The following is a 19,805-nucleotide window of genomic DNA, read 5'->3' on the forward strand; positions in this document are numbered from 1 at the left end:
CTTTTACACCCTTTATGAGCAACTAGCTGCAGTCAAGTCAGGTCGCTAATACTTTGGTTTTAGGGGTTTGTTGGAGATTTGTTGATGTGAGCCTTAAAATAGCTTCAAATAGGTAGCTGCTGCGCCTGTGAGGATGCTCCCGCAGGTGCCATTCTAAATAAAAAGCTGCCTAGCTTGCGGTGAGCATCTCACTCCAGCATGGCAGCAAGTGATGAATGCTTCATGTGGCTCCGAGTTAACCAAGTTCATATTGAAACACTCCCTGAAGCGTCGCCATCAATCAAAGCCTAGCTCTCCCAGGAGCTGTCGAGCAATTTTTGTCTCCCATCTCCCGCTAACATGTGCGGTTGCACCACAACAGTGGCAATATCAGGCCCACCTCATTTGCTCCCTTTACCAAAGCAGCTCTGCCTGTTACTTATTTCCCTGCTGACGCCCCTGGGCAGCATATTCAACATGCACTCCACTCTCCAGCCTCCCTTCAACCACTTACTTATTCATCATAGACTCACTAAGGAAGCTGCCTAACTGACAGACACCAGATTTCATAAAGAGGAAGTAGATGGACGGACGGAAGCGTATGACTCGGCTCAGTAATTGGGGACATTGTCAGTATGAATTCAGTTTTGCCGGGAGTCAAAGCAGATTTGCAGCGGACACAATGTGGCTAAAGCGCTTTGAGTGAATGAGAGGGATAAACAAAAAAGAAGGAGAGAAGCATTTTCACTTTCATTAGCCAGCCTGTCCCTTTGGGCTTGAACACATAGAGCTCAGTACATGGACACCCCCTCCCCCCCTCCTTAAACAGGCATCCTCATATACACCATTCGTTTTTTTTTCTTCCCTGACACACTCTCTCTTTTTTCACTTCTCTCCCTCTAGATTTGTCCTCCTCTCTCCTCTCTCTCCATCCTCTCATTTCCCCTCTCTCTCCTGAGCGCATCATCGCAGCACTCACCTCCTTCCCTCTCCTCCTCCTTCTCTGCAGTTCCCGACCAATCGCTGCCGAGGGAGGTGTGGTTTCACAACAGGAGGATTGACAGAGCTTGTTGAGGAGAGTGAAAGCGAAGAGAGAGGGGAGAGGAGAGCGGAGCGCGCGGGTGAAAAGAGACGCTTCCCTGAGCTACTTTGGAGAACCTACGTCAGGCTTGACACTGAGTGATGACCGTGGAGAGACGGGAATAAAAACGCGGAATAAAACACACACCAAGAGAGGGAAGAGGGGGAAGAGCTCGTAGATACCTGCGCGTCTCCGATCCGGCCGCAGGTGCGCTACAATCCCTGCGAAGGGAGAGTTTTTTTGTCCGGAGCTGGAAGTGAGATAACAAGACATCTCTCAGGTATAATTTCTCCGGTCTCATCTGTGTTTCAGTCACTCTGAAAGCAAACTTTCTTAGCTTTTTCCACACATCTGCATCCACATTGTAACTGGTGGACACTTCACTTAGACTGTTTCCAAACGCGGATTACACTGGACAGCATTAGAAAAGGAGAATTCCTCTAAACTTCTGTCTTGTTGTTTGGCGAAACGGAGTCTTCTCACCCTATCCGTGTTTCTTTTTAATTCTGATGAAGAGGACAATGCCTGGATTATTAACACCGCTGCCTAACCTGCCCCGGGGAGGAGGGGAAGAGTGAAGGAAGAAGAAGAAGAAGAAGAAGAAGAAGAAGAAGAAGAAGAAGAAGAAGAAGAAGAAGAAGAAGAAGGAGGAGGAGGAGGAGGAGGAGGAGGAGGAGGAGGAGGAGGAGGGAAGTCGGTGGCGTTTGGCTGCCGTCCACTACTTCGATTGCGCCTTTGCCGCTCGTTTTCCCCAACCTCTTTTTTACTGGATACACGGACACACACCAAGAGACGCACGGGGAGGACCTGTGATCACACCCTGGGTGAGTTTGTGTGTCCACGCGGAAGGGAGGGGGTGTGGGCGGTTTAATGAACGCGGGATATCAGAGTTCAATGTTGTGCGGTTTTGCGCCTGCCGAGTTTATTTTTTATTTTTACGCGCAGCCCCCTACCGGGTTGTTACGCAAAAGACCATAATGCGGGTTCGGATGGTCAGTTGCAGTGTGCCAGTGTTCAAGTCGTGACGCATGATCGATCAGCAGATCGAGGGTGAGGAAGCAGAGCTGGCAATTTGAATTTAGATGAAGCAGATTAGGAGTTTGTGTGGTCGTTTTCTCCTCAACAAGCACACCATTTGGAACAGGAACAGGCAATCATTTGTAAGCAAATAAAGAATGTTGTGTACAGAGGGTGCACGTGCAAATAAATACCAGGTCACACGTGGGTCTTGGGACTGCAGGCACCTTTCATACAGTTTGAACATTATGTGTGTAAATCTCTCTTATTCTAATATTTTATGTGTGTTGATGATGTAGTGCAGCCATAACCACGCTGTTGTGTGCTTGGCTGTGTGCGCTAAATTGTTGTGTTTTTGCCTGCTGTAACTTTGCAGCGCGTTGCATTTTTCCTTGTGCCTTTGTGTGAACTACTGTCACATAATAGTACATAAAAACTGGTGAGAGTTGTCTTTTAACCAGTGCTTTGCCTCATCTCACCATGTGTGTGTGTGTGTGTGTGTGTGTGTGTGTGTGTGTGTGTGTGTGTGTTCCTGCGGTCTCTCCTCACCGATGAATACCTGCCTGCCTCTCTGCTCTCTCTGCCTGTGAGTGTGTGATATTGTTGCTCCATCAGTCACCCAGAATGCCTGCTACGCACCGCACCATTTCTCACATATTCTCTGAACCGTGTAAGCACAACATTTACCTGTCAGCTACTTTGTCAAGACTACTGCATGTGGCCTTAAGTGATCCTCAGAGAGGAGGAGCTGCTGCCTCAGATTTACACTTAACACCCACTGCCACAAGAGGTCTTGTCAAACAAATCATGGAGGAAGAGGAAGTACAACAAAAAGTCAAACTAAAATCATGACACTCACTAACATGCACCAGGAGAGAACATTTCACTGCTCTTGTGTCCATCCTCGTCGTAAACATTTAATGAAAGTGCTGACTTTGACATTTCTGTGATATATTGTAGCACTGAGAGCTTAAACATAAAAAGGCTGAGGGCATGACACACACATGGCTCCAATGATCCAATTAATTGTTAATGGCAGTGTGAGTGTACGCCCCTGCTGACATCATCACAGGAGAAAGGGAATATTTAACGGCCGAGCTGCTGAGTGTTTGGTGTTGATGAGTGTAGGAGTGTCCATTATAGGTGTGCTCAGGTGGGAGTGATGGATATTGACAAGACAAAATACATAAAGCATACATTTGCAGCTCTGTTGATACATTTGTCTCGTGATAGCAACAATCTGAGGTATCCGCTTACCCGAAGTCTGGGGATTTCTAAATGCAAAGTTATCTAGAGCGGCAGCTTACAAACCTAAGGCCCCTTACATGTCCAGGATTTAGACACTTACACTGCATGCGTTGGGACAAATATGTGTGTAAATCTTATATTCTTATAATATGTTCCACGTGGGGATAAAACGCCGCTATTAGTCGATTTAGCAGCCGGATAGGCCATTCCGGGAGATGGAGCAAGAGATTCTAGAGAAATATAATCTGCGAGTCCAGGAGAGCGCATCGATTTTCGTAAACTTTGAACAGCGGCAACAGCGTGCACTGCCTGTGCTTGTCTGTTAGCATATTAGCAGTACAACCGTGTTTACAATCAGCTTAACATGTCACTGCTCCAAAACAAAAGGCCACCTGAAGACCTTGGACTTGTTCTGCAACACATTTTGTTCAGCTCTGTAATTACTTTAGCAACAAAACAAGCAATATTGTGTTCAGTCTCCTGGGCCCTGCCATACAGCTGACATCAATATCATGATATTGAATACTCTATGGATTTAGTATTACACTTCCATACTAAAGGGACTTGAGGTAAACGGTTTATAAATAAATAAAAACATTGTTAAAATCCATGCATAACAGCCCAAAATATCATGCCTTTTTTCGGATGGTACATTTCCCCAATGTCACCAATAGCCTCTTTGTGTTTGATCTTCTGACTGGCCTGCCTTTCAAACATTGTGCCCCAAGTGTGTAACACAGGCTTTCTGTAAAGAAAAAACACATAGTTGTCCAAAAACCTAAACCAAGATAACCGGTGTTGCTTGATTCAATTTATCTGACTAAATCTTGAACCCAAGACATGCCCTTTTTAAGTTAGGCTATAAAATAATTTTCAAATGAAAATCTTAATTTTCCACTTATATCAACGCAACATTTCACAATTAAGAGACAACATATTTGCAGTAACTCTTTGTTAAACGCTTTTACATTAGCAATGATTGGACCCAACTTGGTCTTCATCGAGCAAATGCCTAACATAACAAAGGAGTACGCTCTTCCAGACTACAATGTGTGTTTCAAAAGCATATCATTAAAATACAAACAAAACATGGTTATCAATGGAATGAAAATAAGGTTGGCAATATTTCCCCATTAAAATTAATAAATCATCCTAAGTATTGTGTGTGTGTGCATCTGTATGCTTTATGTTTCACGGAAACACTTCAGTAATACACACTAAGTAAATAGTTCACTGTAGCTTATTTTTGACCCAATGACACACACACACTAACATGCTGCCCAAAATGCTCAAATGATCATCCAATGTGTATCAGTCCATAACAAAAAAAAGTCTAAAAACAAATGTTTGATTTCTTCCTGTTTGAGTCATGATTGCTAACAATCTGCAATTCCCAATGGCAAGACTTGAAGAAAAAGACATTTCCAAAACTTTTCATTCAAAAGTTCTTTATCAAACGATTTGGAGAGGGACATGCATTTGGAAAGTTTTACTCTCAAGAAACTGTGTTTCATAATGTGTTCCCCTTTTTGCCTCAACACTCTCTAGACCAGTGGTTCTCAAACTTTTTCTGTCAGCCCCCCCCCCCTTTGGAGAAAAAGGCCCCCCCAACACAAATAGTCAGGCTCAGTGGCGGCACCAGAGATTTATTTTGGGGGTGCTGTGTGGGGTAGCTTGACGTTTCATAGAGGGTGCTCAGACATTTAGGGTTCCCCATTAATGTACCGGTCGCTACAGTGGAATTTTCTACTGCAACAATCCCTACACGCAAATACACGGTGCACCCGCGACTGTTACAATGAAGGCACGATAATCAGCTCACGGCATATAGGTGTAAGCAGAGGTAAAGTGCATTTTTTATAGGTGGTGTGTGGACCTCACATAGGGGGGTCCGGGGGCAAGCTCCCCCGGGAAGATTTATTTCTAAATATTGAAGTTAAAAGCATCAATCTGGTGCACTTTGAGAGCAAAAGGAAGAGATCTATGGATACATCTCTCAACACCAAACAGAACTGTAAACAGATTTACTTTTTCTTTATGGATATTTTACAAATCACCCTTTTAAACTTTATTCTTTTTTTACTGTCATATACGTAGTATTTCATACCTGTTTTTCATTTATTCTTTACTCTTATTTTTTTATAACTATAATGACCATATAAATGTGTGCCTCGGAAATAATTGTTTACATTAATCGTGACCAAAACGTTTGAGATAACTTTAAAGTTTAAAGCTAACTATCTAAACACTGAGAGAGTCCTTTAGCTCACGGAGCCTCTCAGTCTGACAGGAGAGGACTCTCCTCCACTTTGTTGTTGAAAAAATCCGTATATCCGTTAGCGTAGCTCGCTAGCACCAGAAGCTAACAACAACGATCTCCGGTACCGGTGCGCTCTCTCTCTCGCTCGCGCACGCACACAAAATGGCTCGTTCCACACACACACAGAGCCGAGCTTTAATGAAACAGAGACCCAGACGTAATAGTACTGTACTGTATCATATTTTTTTTTTTTAAAACCATTTTTCGTTCTCAAAGTGGCGCGCCCCCCACTTTGAGAAATACTGCTCTAGACAAATGTATCTCAGTCCACTCGCATTATGCCTGGCATGTTTATGAAGTTACTGCCGATGTGAGAACACAGACAGCATTAGTCAATACTGAGTAGGAGGGAGTTCACTGAGACAAGTTCTAATGCAGCTTTTGTTTTCTGCTTGTTGTCTTGTTTCAGAATCATAAAGATGACAGTATGTGGAATGAAACCTATAATTTGCCACCCATTCTAATGTATTCTCTCAACTCAGCAAAGCAAGGGAAAAAAGAGCAGAATTAAACCACTTCTCATTTTTCTTAAGCCCCTATGGAATCTAATTACATGCCCGGGGTGGTCCCCAGTCTGCACTTTTGGAGATGGTAGACGTGCAAAAAGGTACGTCTGCATGGAAATGAGTTATATGCTTAGTACCCCGCAGCAGAAATAGATGGGCCTCAACAATACACATTTCATAGCTAACAACTCCAGATAGGACCTCTTAAAGATGTCAGTTTGATTATTCTCGGGGATGGAGTGTAACTCTGCAGATATTTCCGGCTTTCTCACTTATAAAAGTATTTCGTTCTGTCTTCTGTTGGAGGATCGCATCATCTTTAATGAGTTTCCCAGAACTGAAAAGAAAAGAAAGTGCAGAATTTCACACAATTTGCCAGAAGCAACTATAGTTTATGAAATATATTTTCCGTTAGGTACAATCAAATGGCAAAGTTCCAGCCAAAGCACATTCAGTGACAGAACATATAATTTCCCTGCTTCAGTATTGTCCTTCTCTATAAGAAAAATCCATTTGCCCTTTTTTTATTGGCTCTCATTTCTTCCACTTATTTCTCCTCACATTCTCTCTTGCAGTATTATTGAAGGTCACATATTTTCAGGATGCTCTCTGTCCCTGACCTTTGCTCTGCTCCATAAGCAATCTAAAAATCGGAGGTGAATCCACTGTTGCTCTCATTGAGTCACTCTGCAGGAAAGTGCATCAGCTAAATGCGTGTATATAAATGCAAATGCGTGTACTCGGCGTCTGTGCTTTTCAGAGATTGACTAATGCATACGATACGGCTGTGCCCTTCAAACTGCATGGACATGAGGAGATATTGAAAATGTAGCCTTTTCAACGATTGCTACATAATAGCGGGCTTTCAGTTTTGCCCAATATCTCATCACTCAGCATTTTGAGCTATCCTCTTCATGGAAAAAGTGAATAAAGGATTTTAAGGGTCAAGTCAGGCTATGTATCATTTAAGCTATCAACATTTCGTAATTTAGAAGGCATTACAGATGCCAATAGATAGATTTGTTGACAGATCCAGGCTAATTGTTGTACTCTGTTTCCAGTCTTTGCGGAGAGCTAAATGGCTGCAGTCTGACATATAAAGTAATTTAAAGTTACATTTTGGCATAAAGTTCTCATGAAATCAAAGTGTAATTTAGAGAAATGTCCTAATCTTATATTATAAAGAAAGTGAATGATAATTACACCTTTAATAATATTCTGAGTTAGATTTATATAAAGCATTTATTTATGGTTGTGAAAGCAGTCATGCATTGTGAAAAATGAAAAAAGATGACAATATTATATACAGTCTGCTAGATTAGATTAGTATATTAGAATATATTTTTTGTGAGTGAGTCCTTAAGAAGAAGGTGTTTTACAACCTCCACTCTATGTATTATTGAATTTCTCTTTTGTGAACCACGCAGTAACGCTCACCAGCCAGCCTACACGTATTGATTGGCCCACATGATGTTTTTACGTACATATGTATGTGTTGGTGAAAAATCTTTAAGCAATGTTCTCTAGCTGTATCAGGAAGGTGTTTCTGTGCGATGTGGTCCTGCAGTAACTGATTATTGATTGGTGGACGTACAATATATATTGTATCTTTGTATACTATTATGGTTTGTTGAGGCCGTCGGTGACAGAAATGATGTGAGATATATCTCCTGTGAGATATAGACAGTAGGCGGTATCCTTTTTTTCTCTGCTGTGTCGTGACTGAACCTGCGGCACCCTGTGCACCCACACTGACTGTTTTGTAGTACAAAAGCTCAGCAGATTACAGGTTTTAATCATAGGCATAGTTAAAAGATAGGTGAAATTAACATTCTTATTAGGCAAATTCAATATTCCACTGGCTCGGTATTTATAAAACAAATGAATGGTATATGATCAAACTGTAACATTTGCGACATTTGCCAGGGTGAGTGGAAAATATCGTATGAAGATGCTGCATGCTAAAAAAACAACAAAAAGGTGACTTGGAAAGATACATTGTTGGAGCTGAGGGGGGGTGAGGCTAACTGAACTAGCCCGCCTTGTTGTCTGTCAGCACTGTAATGCAAATCCATTTTAATGTAATTTATCCAAACATTGGCAGCCAAGAACTAATGTGTCTGGTACTCTGGTCCATTACAAATCTTTTACAAAAAGCAGCACTCACAGGGAGTAGACATGACATGACTTTGACTTGGCTTGGTTGACATAGTTCAGGATATTAATGGACATATATTGGAACCTAAATGTCCTCAATTAAAGCTATGGATCAATAAAAGCATATCTTACAGACCTTCATTCGTCGCCTGCCTGTCTTTTTGATCCACATCCATATAAAACACATTCTATTATTTCTACAATTTCCAAAAAATCTGAGCACACCTAAGGTTCAGAGGGAGTTAAAGGAGAAGCTCAATCGTTCAGCCTTCAGCTTAGCCGAGCAGCCTCCTGCTTCACAGGTGGGGCTTTTATTCTGCACAATGTGCGTCACAAACACTGTAGGTGCTGATCCTGAGCCCCCATGATGAGCGAGATGTCTGAATGCCCGTCAGTCATGCTGATCTGCAGGTTCCTGCTGTATCGGGAGGGGAAGCAGTCTTCGAGACATGAATGGAGAAATTCCTCTTTTTATCCTGCTCATCTCCGTGCTGATGTGAGACCTTGGGTCAGTTACATTTTTTAGGTACTGTCCATTCCGATAAGATAAATATAAATAAGGATATGTAGGGTCTTGTTTTTTTTTAAATATACAGTATAAGGATAAGATTCCGCCCCCACCCCCAACATTTTCTTGGCATCCCTTATACTGTAAGGGATGCCAAGAAAATGTTGGGGGTGGGGGTGATCTTATGATTTCAGGCTTTCCACCATATTGGAACCAGGCTTCAGATATGTTCTCCTACATAGCCACAAGAGTATTAGTGTGATCTAACATATATTGAATTGTTTGTCTGAAAGACACACATAGGCCTTTCCCGATAATTAATTTAGTTGGACGATACATTTTCCTGGAAATAATTGCGATTGCCGTTTTTAAGACCATTTTAGACAACTGACATAATGATAATATATAATAATAATTCAAGTACATCCTTTCAAACAGAACTTTTTATTGAACATCCAACATTGCAAATGAAATGTGAAATAATATTAAAATATATAAATTATATATAATAAATAAAACAAATTAAATTATAAAAATGAATTAAATCCCTCACAACCAAAACAATCAATTCCATAGACTCAGGCTGGAAAACATATTTATATATAAATAAATTCATTTATATGAGCACACATTGTCTGACAAGCAAAAAAAACCTTGAAATAGCAGTCAAGTGTACTGTCCATACAAAGACCCAGATGCCCCAACAGGCCATATCCAAATCTGTATTTCAAGTTTTCGAGCAAGGAACACCATCATGTTTGCATTGTCGGGAAAATGCATCTTTGATTGTAAACTGTCGGGAAGGTGGGGGCTCTCCATCTCCAGCTGCCGTGTTTGCTCCCAGCTGGGAAAACGGAATGGATAGGTTGTGTTTCAGGTGCAGTTTAACGTTGGTCGTATTGCTAGCTTTTGTTGCTACCTTTTCAAAACCAATGCGACACACCGTCCGGCTCATTCAAGTCCGTAGGTTCGCCTCATTGATTTGGCTTAAATCCAAAATATTCCCACACCGAATATGTGGTATTAGGTTTTACAACCAATTCCATTTAACTTCAAATTCCTCTCGAGTAAGTCACATTTTGTCTGCTGCTTGTCTCTATATTATTAATTTGGCTGCTACACTGTTGCCGCAGAGTTTCCTGACTTGGCTGTGTGTGAGCCCCGCCCCTCACAGCGCGCCGGGCTAAAATTCTGGTCACATACTTATGTAAACAAATTTATCGAGCTCAGAAAAGTTATCCAGTCCATTTTTATGTATTGTACGATAAGTCCATTTATTGATTATCGCAACAGGCCTAGACCAGAGATGGGGTCGTTACTAAAAAAAAGTAATATATTACATATTACTTTAAAAAAAAGTAATATATTACACTACTTCGTTACTCTCTACATAAAGTAACTCGTTACTTTACTCGTTACTTTACTCGTTACTTTACTCGCAGGGCCGGCCCGCCCCTCCCTGCAGGCAGATCACGCAGACTGCTAAAGTTTCAAATGTTCTCTTTAGTTTTCATTGTCGCATAAGACTGATCCAGATCCTGAATGTTTTCCTATCTGACCATGGCTGTCCTCTGTCTCCTGCTATCTGTATATTTTGCGCAGTCTATCTCTGCTCACGCTGTTGCGTCGGCGTGTTCTCCTGCGTGTTGGCCATGTGTTGCACTGGAACCAGACACCGCAAAGACTTCAGCCGAGCACGTACGAACTGTGCATGCGTGAGTGGCAATAACTCTCCTTACCAGCAGGCGGCGATAGTGTGTATTCGTCATTCAAAACAGGCAACAACCGTAAAACAGAGAAGAAGAACAGACTATGTGATATAAACAAACAACAAATAGCTGTGCGTTAGCTTCACCTTAGCATGTGTTCTTTGCAGGTGTTTGTTGAGGTTTGATTATGACTGATTTTAGTAAGTAACGAAGTAACGCGTATCGGGGCAATGTTAGTAACTGTAGTGTGATTACTGAATTATAAAAGTAGCGCGTTACACTACTCCATTACCGACAAAAGTAATATTATTACAGTAACCCAACTCTGGCCTAGACACACATAGACCAACACTGAAATTAATTATGTCTCCAGACTGCACACCATTAGATTGAAGACACTGGAACCAGAAAACGTTTGTCATATTTTGAATTGAAATTGTTGTCAATTATCTTTAAATGAACATATTCAAAACCTAATAATTTCAGCAGCAGACTATTCAAAAACAAAAACAACGATAGACCTTGACTCCAATCATAGGTATTTCTTTATTGTGGCAGTGACCTAGAAATTAACACTGCCATCGGCTTAGTTAACTCTCTGAACCTCTTATCCGAAAGATTGGCACAACGACATGAAAAGATAAAGAAAGATCTCAGTCTCAGAAAACACCTCTAGGGAAAGAAGGAAAATAAAGATGAAACAATAGCCCTAACCACCGAGACCACCACCGCCACTCGCTGACACAACTTTCTTGCCAAACCTTGAAGATCAGCCTGTCTTTAGTGGCTTGTTTAAGGCAAAAGTGTAGGCAGGGAGGGACATGAAAGGAGCTTAAACTCTTTATTTCCTCCCTCCTCTTTGCCCCTTGTCTTTGTACATCAAAGTGGTCACTTCTTCTGAAGAAGCCTTTGCATGCCTCCCCCAGCAGCTGTAGTAGGAGGGGATGAAGAGAATCGGCTTGAGAGAGCTCCATTGTTTCCCATATGTACGTTAATCCTGAGCCGGGCTCCAACATGGACTATAGATATTGAAAGCCTTCCTGACATTTCAATCTTCACAGGGGGTGGAATGAGAGTGACGGGCCATGTGTGTGTATGTGGATAGGGTGTGTGTAATACCATTTTACGACTGCATAGAAAAACAACAATTTATTTTTTATTTAATCCCCTGAGGATTTTTTAAAAGCCGCTTCTAAACATTCTTAAGCTGTTGATATGCAAAGAAAAATGTCTCTCATTAATGAATTGTCTTTGGAAAGTCAGTTGAGCTTTTGTTTCATTTCCCACAGGAGGCCTGTGGAAATGGTTTAATGGACACTTGTTTCCAGAGGTCATGCATACATTGTCTCAAATCTAAAGACGCTCATATATAAAGCTGAAACAACAAAGTGCCTGGATTGCAGAACATCTCGTAGATTACCATGGATTTGATGAGAATCGGTAAAGGTTTTCCCACCTGGAAAAATAAATGCACACTCATTTTGCATTACTGTTGACCTCTATCCTTCAGTGATTGAAATTGTAGTGTATTGTTATTTCTAGTTCATGTTGAAGTGATGTGGAGTCTAAAACTTGTCACCCAGGTCCCTGTCAGACGCTGTAAGAAAAGAACCGCGCTTCAGCAGTACATTATTCATGACTTATCCTGCACTACAACGTCTGATGATTGCATGTGAATCTCTTTCTTTCACCTGCTCCTCATGCCCCTTCTCTTCTGCCTCTCCTCCACTTACCGGCAATGATTGGGAAAGACATTTAGTGGCGAGAAATACGATGATTATCAGTCTCGGCATTGATCGGCGTATTGAGCTAAATCATCCAGAGTCATTGGCGCTGACATCCAAACTCTTCCCATTGATTTTTACTGTTACCGTACAAGGAGATTTAACCACCAGCGGCCATTCTCTCTCTCACACACCTCCTGCCCTAAGAGGAACAGGTAACGCTGCAAAAATATAACAATCGTACTTCCCTGACCTACTTTAACCGCATTCAATTGTTCAGTGCTTGCACATGCAATCAGTCAGAGTTTGATGGGAGGAGAAAAGGGTGAAGAGAGGTGGGGGGAGTGAGAACATGGTCATATACACATTGCTTTATATTCATGCTGCTTTACAACATGCATGGAGGGCAGAGCATTAGCCAACCGTGCGAAGGAAAAGTCAAACAGCCCTGCTCTACCTTGTCACTCAAATCAGTAAGATATTCCTGTGCCCCTGGAATACATTTTACAGCAAAACATCGCTTTCATTCTGTTTAGATCGAGAGGGTTGCTTCAAAGTGGAATGAAGTGGAACGTCAGGATGCACTTATTCAAAACCTATCAAGCTGCTGCATCAGTCCAACAGATGCAAGGGAAGACGTTGTAATGACCTTCCTGCCTGTTTAGACGCGTCAACGCAGCCCCCCACACAGACAAACGTGTGTTGCCTGAATAGACAGAGTTGGACAGCAATATATGAGAAAATATTTCATACTTTCATTGGGTGCTTGGTGAATGTGGAGTGCTTGTAAGTTGGGACGTACACAAGGTTGACCTTCAGAGAAAGCCTATTTTTCACTGGCGATGGATGAGGCCAAAGCTAGAGCTAAAAGGTGAGTGTGCGTGGTTAGCAAAGCAGGTGATTAAAAACATTACTCCAACTGAATGGCAAGCTGCGATGTGGAAGAAGGCCTTCTTCTGCTATCAAATTGGCCATACTGTAATCCTGTGATGAACAGCAGAATAAGTCAGTCAGCTTCTGATCCACCAGCTCAGAGACCATGTAATGTTTCATCGATATAGTCAACAAGTGTTGAGGTGAAAGGGGAATGACATTGTTAGAACGCACGGGTAAGGCAAGGCAAGGCTTATATAAATAAAAAATAAACATTAAAAGAAAAAAACACATGAATAAAAAGTTACAGTGCACTAGTAGCATTTTATGCAATAACACTTACAGGCTACAAGAGTAGTTATTTGTTTACATAATAGCCTACTACAGATTCACAATAACATTGTATGTGTCCATAAATATTAGTTAATTCCATTGGAATTTAAAAACATCTATTTGGCTTTATGTGAACCCAAACAATTCATATGTGAATAGCCAGGACAAGTGCCATATGTGTTTGTGCATAACACCGCAGAGTTCGTGTTGATTATAATCCCTGTTAAAAAAGCAATATTCATCATCCTTTTTTTTGTTGTTAGTGGGAAATGTGATGCTTAACCAACTCAAAGTCGTCCAAGTGAAGGGAAGCAAATCAGTTCTGAATAATGGTGCCTTTTAATAATGGTAATTCATTTGTTAAGGAGGCATTTTCCTTGTTTTATTGGCTTGGTTTCAGCTAAGTTAAAACTCTGAATTTGTCTGGCTCAGTTTGCATGCATGACTACATATTTAATTCATGAGAAAACATTGAAACATGTGGGCTAATAACCCTCCCTCTCCCTTCTGCCTCCCGCGTTTTGGCTGACTAAACCAACGTGCGCCTTTGAACTTACTCATCCGAGCGGTTTTGGGAAAGTGCTCATGCAAAGCTGACTTCACATTTGACAACACCAAAGGCGAACACATGGATTTTCATTCCGGGGCATGAATTTTGTGAAGTCAGACGCTTCGGAGATATGTGTGTAAGTGCGTGTGGGTGTGGTTGGAGTTTCTTTAAAGGGTGTAATAAGCAACAGACTTTTGATCTCGATAAATATTTATAAATAATCATGCACTTATGGGAAGACTGAAAGGTTGAAAGTTGAGATCAGTTGTAAAGCAGCTTCAGAACAAGAGAATAAAGCAAGGCTAGAGGTATGGTGGGAATATTAACATGGAATCATGTATCTTTTGTATCAAGTGCAATGTTCTATCAAATACATGATAATTGTCGTCAGCACTTATCATAAACAAAATGTGCTTTGTTTAAAGGCTGGTTCTTGAGGCTGGAGGAAGAACTGCAGACAGTTCAGGGATTACACCATCCTAAAATAATTTTAGAATTGGTCATACATTAGAGTAGATCACAATGACCTTTGTTGACCTTTGTTGTAAAGATGCAAGGGTATTAATGTGAACAAATCTGAAACAACAAATATTTTAAGTAGAGTTATTGCATTACAAATAGCCATAAATTAATATAAACTTCCCATGTTTTGTTATACTGATATTATCATAGATACTATCGCACTCTTATACCATTATATTCTTACACCAAACTTTTGTCCTTCAATCGAGTGAATTCATATAATTGTATTGATCAAAATGGAAGAAAAAGTTTGTCTTTGTTCTTTAACAGTAAAATGAAATCATGTTAAGGGTTAATACTTTAATTATTAACTTCTCAAACGGAACCAATACATTTGAATTGATGGGAAAGTTCAAACTTTTCTAATGTCAGAATTTGCATCTTTTATCTTCTGTATTTCAAATGGGTTTAATACTGAATTTCTGGTATTTCAACACTTAATCAGACCAAGTTATCAATGATAGATGACAACATGGGCAGACTTCAAACTTTGGCTCCTTGTATCAAAATGGATAAAAGGGTGATCATAGTAAAAAGTTAATCTAATTCCAAAATGTTAACATATTACTGGAGGGTTGATTGAGTTTAATTTAATCGTTGAATAATGGGTTCAGAAAAAAAAGCCTAGTCAAATGCAGGATCATCACATCCTCTGTATGCTATTACTGTATTTAAGACATGATGGGACCTCACACTGGGGAACCTTTTTGTTCCTACCTTCTTCCAAATATCAGAAGTCGGTCGAAGTTTGAGAATCGCTTTCAACTTGGCGGCTCCACTGATCATGCAGTCAGCCGTGATGTGCCAGCTCCACTGAATAGCTTTAACAGGATTGGACCCTCGCCTCGACAGTGACACACTAAGCCAGTCAAGGTCACTAACAGCATCACATAAAAGAAGGCATCAGCCCCTTAATGAAGTCATACATCACATTTAGCATATGGTTCAATTAGAGGCTTCATAGAGATTATTGAGATTATATTATCCCAGTGCATTCATTAGCTAAACCCCAATAGTCACCCATCTGATTAAAATCTGTGAGGGAATTTGCTGCTATTGACTCGGAGAGATCCAAGCATGGAGGGAGGCGCAGGGGCTGGTGTTGTAGCTTACATGTTCGGGTGTGTGTTTAATCATGTAAATGAGTTTTTATGTAAATGCACTTGTAGATGCCCGTGTGTTTACATCTGTAAGCACCAGTGGCGGCAAATGTAGCTTGTGAATGCTCGTGTGTGCCTAGTGGCTGAATAAAACACTTTTTATGCGTCTGTTTACATGCTGTGAGTGTGTGTGTGCGTGTGTGGAAAATTCAATGAGATGGATGGAGAGGTCATGGATCCTCTGTTAGATGAGTTGTGCATTTGTCGTGATGTGGATCCTCAGTGCTCTGAAGTGATGGAGCTCGTGTCTCGGTTGTCACACAATGTGCTCCTCCATCAGTGTCTTCATAATGGAAGATATATTTCACTGTTGCCCGGTTGTGGGGTTTATTTTCCAGTTTATACGCTTTGATTGATTTTCCTCTACCTAAATGGTGCTCTTTTAGGATACAAAGTTTGAATTATATTTTTGGAAAAGTTTTAAAAACATTTAGATTCGCAATTAGTTGCTGTTGATATTTTTCTTTTTAACGTATGTTTGGCAAAATATCTGTGCATAACATTGACCAGTGGCATATACTACAGCATTTAGAGCCTAAGATGTGTGCTAACCTGTCCCTAGATATGGCAGCATGCAATAACAGCTAAACAGGAACATATATACACCACCATAAAAGTTTATCTGAAATCTGTTTAGCATGATTTGGATTAGCTTCAAAATACAATGGGATCTTCCTTGACCCATGCCTTAGTGTAATGAAAAACCAAACAACACACGACACCAAAAACATAACCTCCATCTCATTTATAAAGACATGCATTACATAAAATGCCGTACCTGTGTCAATTTAAGATAATCCTAGAAAGAATTCTGTGAATAAAAGAGGAAGTATTTCTGAATAGGCAATTTCAAAGAGGTGCAACCTATAGGTTACTTACGTAACCCCAGTACTGAGAGTAACATGAAGTGAGATGTCTCACTCTGGGATGCGCCTCAACGCGTATGCAAACAGAAGCATAAATCTCATTATGCCAATCCTGATTGGCTGGTGATCTTGACGTCTACGTCAGGGAATTCACCCACCCTTTAAGTAGCTTGCGCTACGTCGCAGCGTCATTCAAAATAAGCACCTCTTCTCGCTTCGCCTTAGCAAGAAGGGACGTCTGGTGAGACATCTCACTTCATGTTACTCTTAGAACTGGGGTTACGCAAGTAACCTATAGTTATCATTCATAACACTCCGTTCGATGTCTCACTATGGGATATTGAAACTCCCGTATTGCTAGACATGCTTATCTCGAAAATCACCAAAACAACCAGAACTTAACAGGTAGAACCCTGTCTCAACACGGGGCCCAGCACTGCGCGGGCCACACTTGGAGCAGAGACATCTAGCCTGTAAAAGCGGACAAAAGTGAGCGGTGAGGACCAGCTCGCTGCTGCACAAATGTCTTGGATGGAAACACCCTTGAACAAAGCCCAGGATGTGGCCAGTCCACGAGTAGAATGAGCATGCAGGCCCGTTGGTGCCTGCAAACCCTGACTTGCCCTTATGAGGGTTAGCCCCGGATACAAAGAGTTGGTCATTGCATCGAAACTCTTTTGACCTGTCCATATAGATGCGTAAAGCACGGAATGGGCACAGCAAATTCGGCCGCTGTTCCTCACAGGAACACAGTGGCGGAGGAAATGCCTCAATGTCAATGGGGGTACATGAGCCAACCACCTTAGGTACAAAGGTGTGCCCCGGGGCAAACTGAGTGCATGGAGGATGTACAGAGAGCGCATGAATGTCACTGACTCGCTTGGCAGATGCCAGAGCCAGTAACAGCACTGTCTTCAGTGACAGGTGTTTCATGTCAGCTTCTTCCAGGGGTTCAAATGGAGGTCGAGTGAGCCCATCTAAAACCACTGCCAAGTCCCATAAGGGCACCAGTGACCTGGAAACAGGGAGGAGCCTGCGAGCCCCTTTCATAAAACGGCAGACCAAGGGATGTTGGCTAGCCGTCTTTCCCTCAAAGCCCACATGGCATGCAGCAATAGCAGCCAGGTACACTTTGATCGTAGAGAAAGCTCTGTGTTTATCAATCAGGTCCTGTAGAAATGATAGAATCACCCCAACAGGACATTGAAAAGAGATGTGTCCTTTTTGAAGACACCACTCCTCAAACACCCTCCACTTACAGTCATAGAGGGACCTGGTGGAAGAAGCTCTTGCACTCTGAGGGAGTCCCACTGTATTCAGGTTATACCACTCACGGGCCAGGCCCATAGTGCCAAGCGCTCTGGATGTGGGTGAAAAATCGTCCCCCCCGCCTGAGACAGTATGTCCCTGCGTAGCGGGAGCTGCCACGGCTGCCGGCACAGCAGCTGATATATCTTCACCAGCCAGTACATTGCAGGCCAGTGTGGAGCTATTAGGATCAGTGTGTGGCGTTGTTCTCTCACTCTGGCCAGAGTTGGGGGTATCAGAGCCAGGGGTGGGAACGCGTACAGAAGGACCGGAGGCCAAACGTGCGCGAGCGCGTCCACGCCTAACGGTGCGTTTAAATCGTGCATTGAAAAGAACAGCTGACATTGAGCGTTTTCTTTTGATGCGAACAGATCCACCACGGCCCGGCCGTAACGCACCCACAGCTGACTCACAATTATTGGATGTAGAGTCCAGTCTGCATATAGTGGTGCACCTCTGGTGGACAGCAGATCTGCCCCGAGGTTCATCACTCCTGGTACGTGCGTCGCTCTCAGAGAGAGGAGACGTCCGCAGCTCCATAAGATCAGTTTGCGTGCCAGCATGTGCCATTACGCATTTCATAGTGAACATCACTCTCCGCGCGCCATGACGCACGGGTTCCAGTCTGAGGGCAGCTACCCAGCGCTGAAACTCCCTCACGTGTAAGCGTCCCAGTCGTACCACCGGGATGCCTGACGCCATGAGCCCCAGTAACCGCAGACATGATCTGAAGATAACATATTTGCGTGGCTGGAAATGAGCGAGGCAAGCCCTGAAGGCTTTCACTCTCTCTGCTGACAGGTAAAGGTCACCGAATTCAGGCGTAGGCCCAGGAGGAGTACAGTCTGGGCTGGGGACAACATGCTCTTTTCTGTGTTTATTACGAAACCCAGGTCAAGCAGGTGTTTTACGAGGACATTCGTCTGCATAATAGCCTCTTGCTCCGACTGTGCGAGAAGGAGCCAATAGTCCAGATAAGTTGCCAGGCGAATATCCTGTTGTCTTAACGGGGCTATCGCGGCTTCCGTACACCGTACAAACACTCGCGGGCTGAGAGACAGACCGAAGGGAAGTACTCTGTACTCGTAACAGACACCCTGAAAGGCGAACCTTAGATATTTCCTGTGCGCGTCTTTCAGGTCGACTGATGTGAACCAATCGTTTTGGCGCACGAGACGCAACAGAGATGTGTGAGTGAGCATTCTGAATTTGTATCTTTTGAGATATTTGTTCAGAGCCCTCAAATCTAGTATAGGCCGAATCCCGTTCCCTCCCCGTTTGGGAACGAGCAAATACTTGGAATAAAAGCCGCTCTGACTCTGTTCGGAGGGTATTATCGATATAGCCTTCTTGTCTAGTAGCGAGAGGATCTCTTGCTCTAGAATATGGGCCGACTTTCCCCGGGCTTGCGAATGCAGAATGCCCGAAAAGTGAGGGGGGGTGACAGCGAATTGGAGTCTGTAACCCCGTGTTATTGTCTTGAAAACCCAAGCAGAATCTGTGAGCATCCTCCACTTTTCGCTTCTCAAAGCGAGTGGAGATGTCACATCCCTGCCGTCTGCCCTCAGTGTCTTTATTTGTTGTGTTATGGCGCCCTCTAGTGTCTGAACACGGTGGTACCCCAGGTTGACAACCCCGGTCGACACTGCGCATGCGCGTGGCGGTGATGCCTTCACAGCCCCGTCCTTCGTCTGTCTTCTGAGAGAGGTAGCAGCCACTCTTAGAAGGGGGGTAGACGTTAGACTGTTTATTGTTTTTATTGTTCGTGTGACTTAAACAAGCAGTGGAGCTTGCTGTCGTTGATGTTAAGTCCATTTCCCTCATGGCACGAACTTGAGGATGACGTTCTGACATCACTCGAGGCATCTAACACTGGAACGTGTTCTGGAGCTGGAGAACAGGGAACTTCCAGCTCCTTTATCGAGGAGAGGAGAGGAGGCTGTC

The 19,805-nt window shown here is 42.6% G+C and overlaps 1 protein-coding gene across 1 annotated transcript in view; it reads left to right on the forward strand.

Moving 5' to 3' along the window:
- The first annotated feature begins 1,763 nt into the window (after positions 1 to 1,763).
- The window catches only part of brinp2 (bone morphogenetic protein/retinoic acid inducible neural-specific 2), a 229,143-nt gene continuing 211,101 nt past the window's right edge, over positions 1,764 to 19,805 (forward strand). Inside the window, exon 1 of the mRNA XM_034105331.1 lies at positions 1,764 to 1,884. The gene's annotated coding sequence lies outside the window, so the exon portion shown is untranslated. The remainder of the gene's footprint in view (positions 1,885 to 19,805) is intronic.

Source organism: Pseudochaenichthys georgianus, chromosome 17, assembly GCF_902827115.2.
Source record: "Pseudochaenichthys georgianus chromosome 17, fPseGeo1.2, whole genome shotgun sequence".
NCBI lineage: Eukaryota > Metazoa > Chordata > Actinopteri > Perciformes > Channichthyidae > Pseudochaenichthys > Pseudochaenichthys georgianus.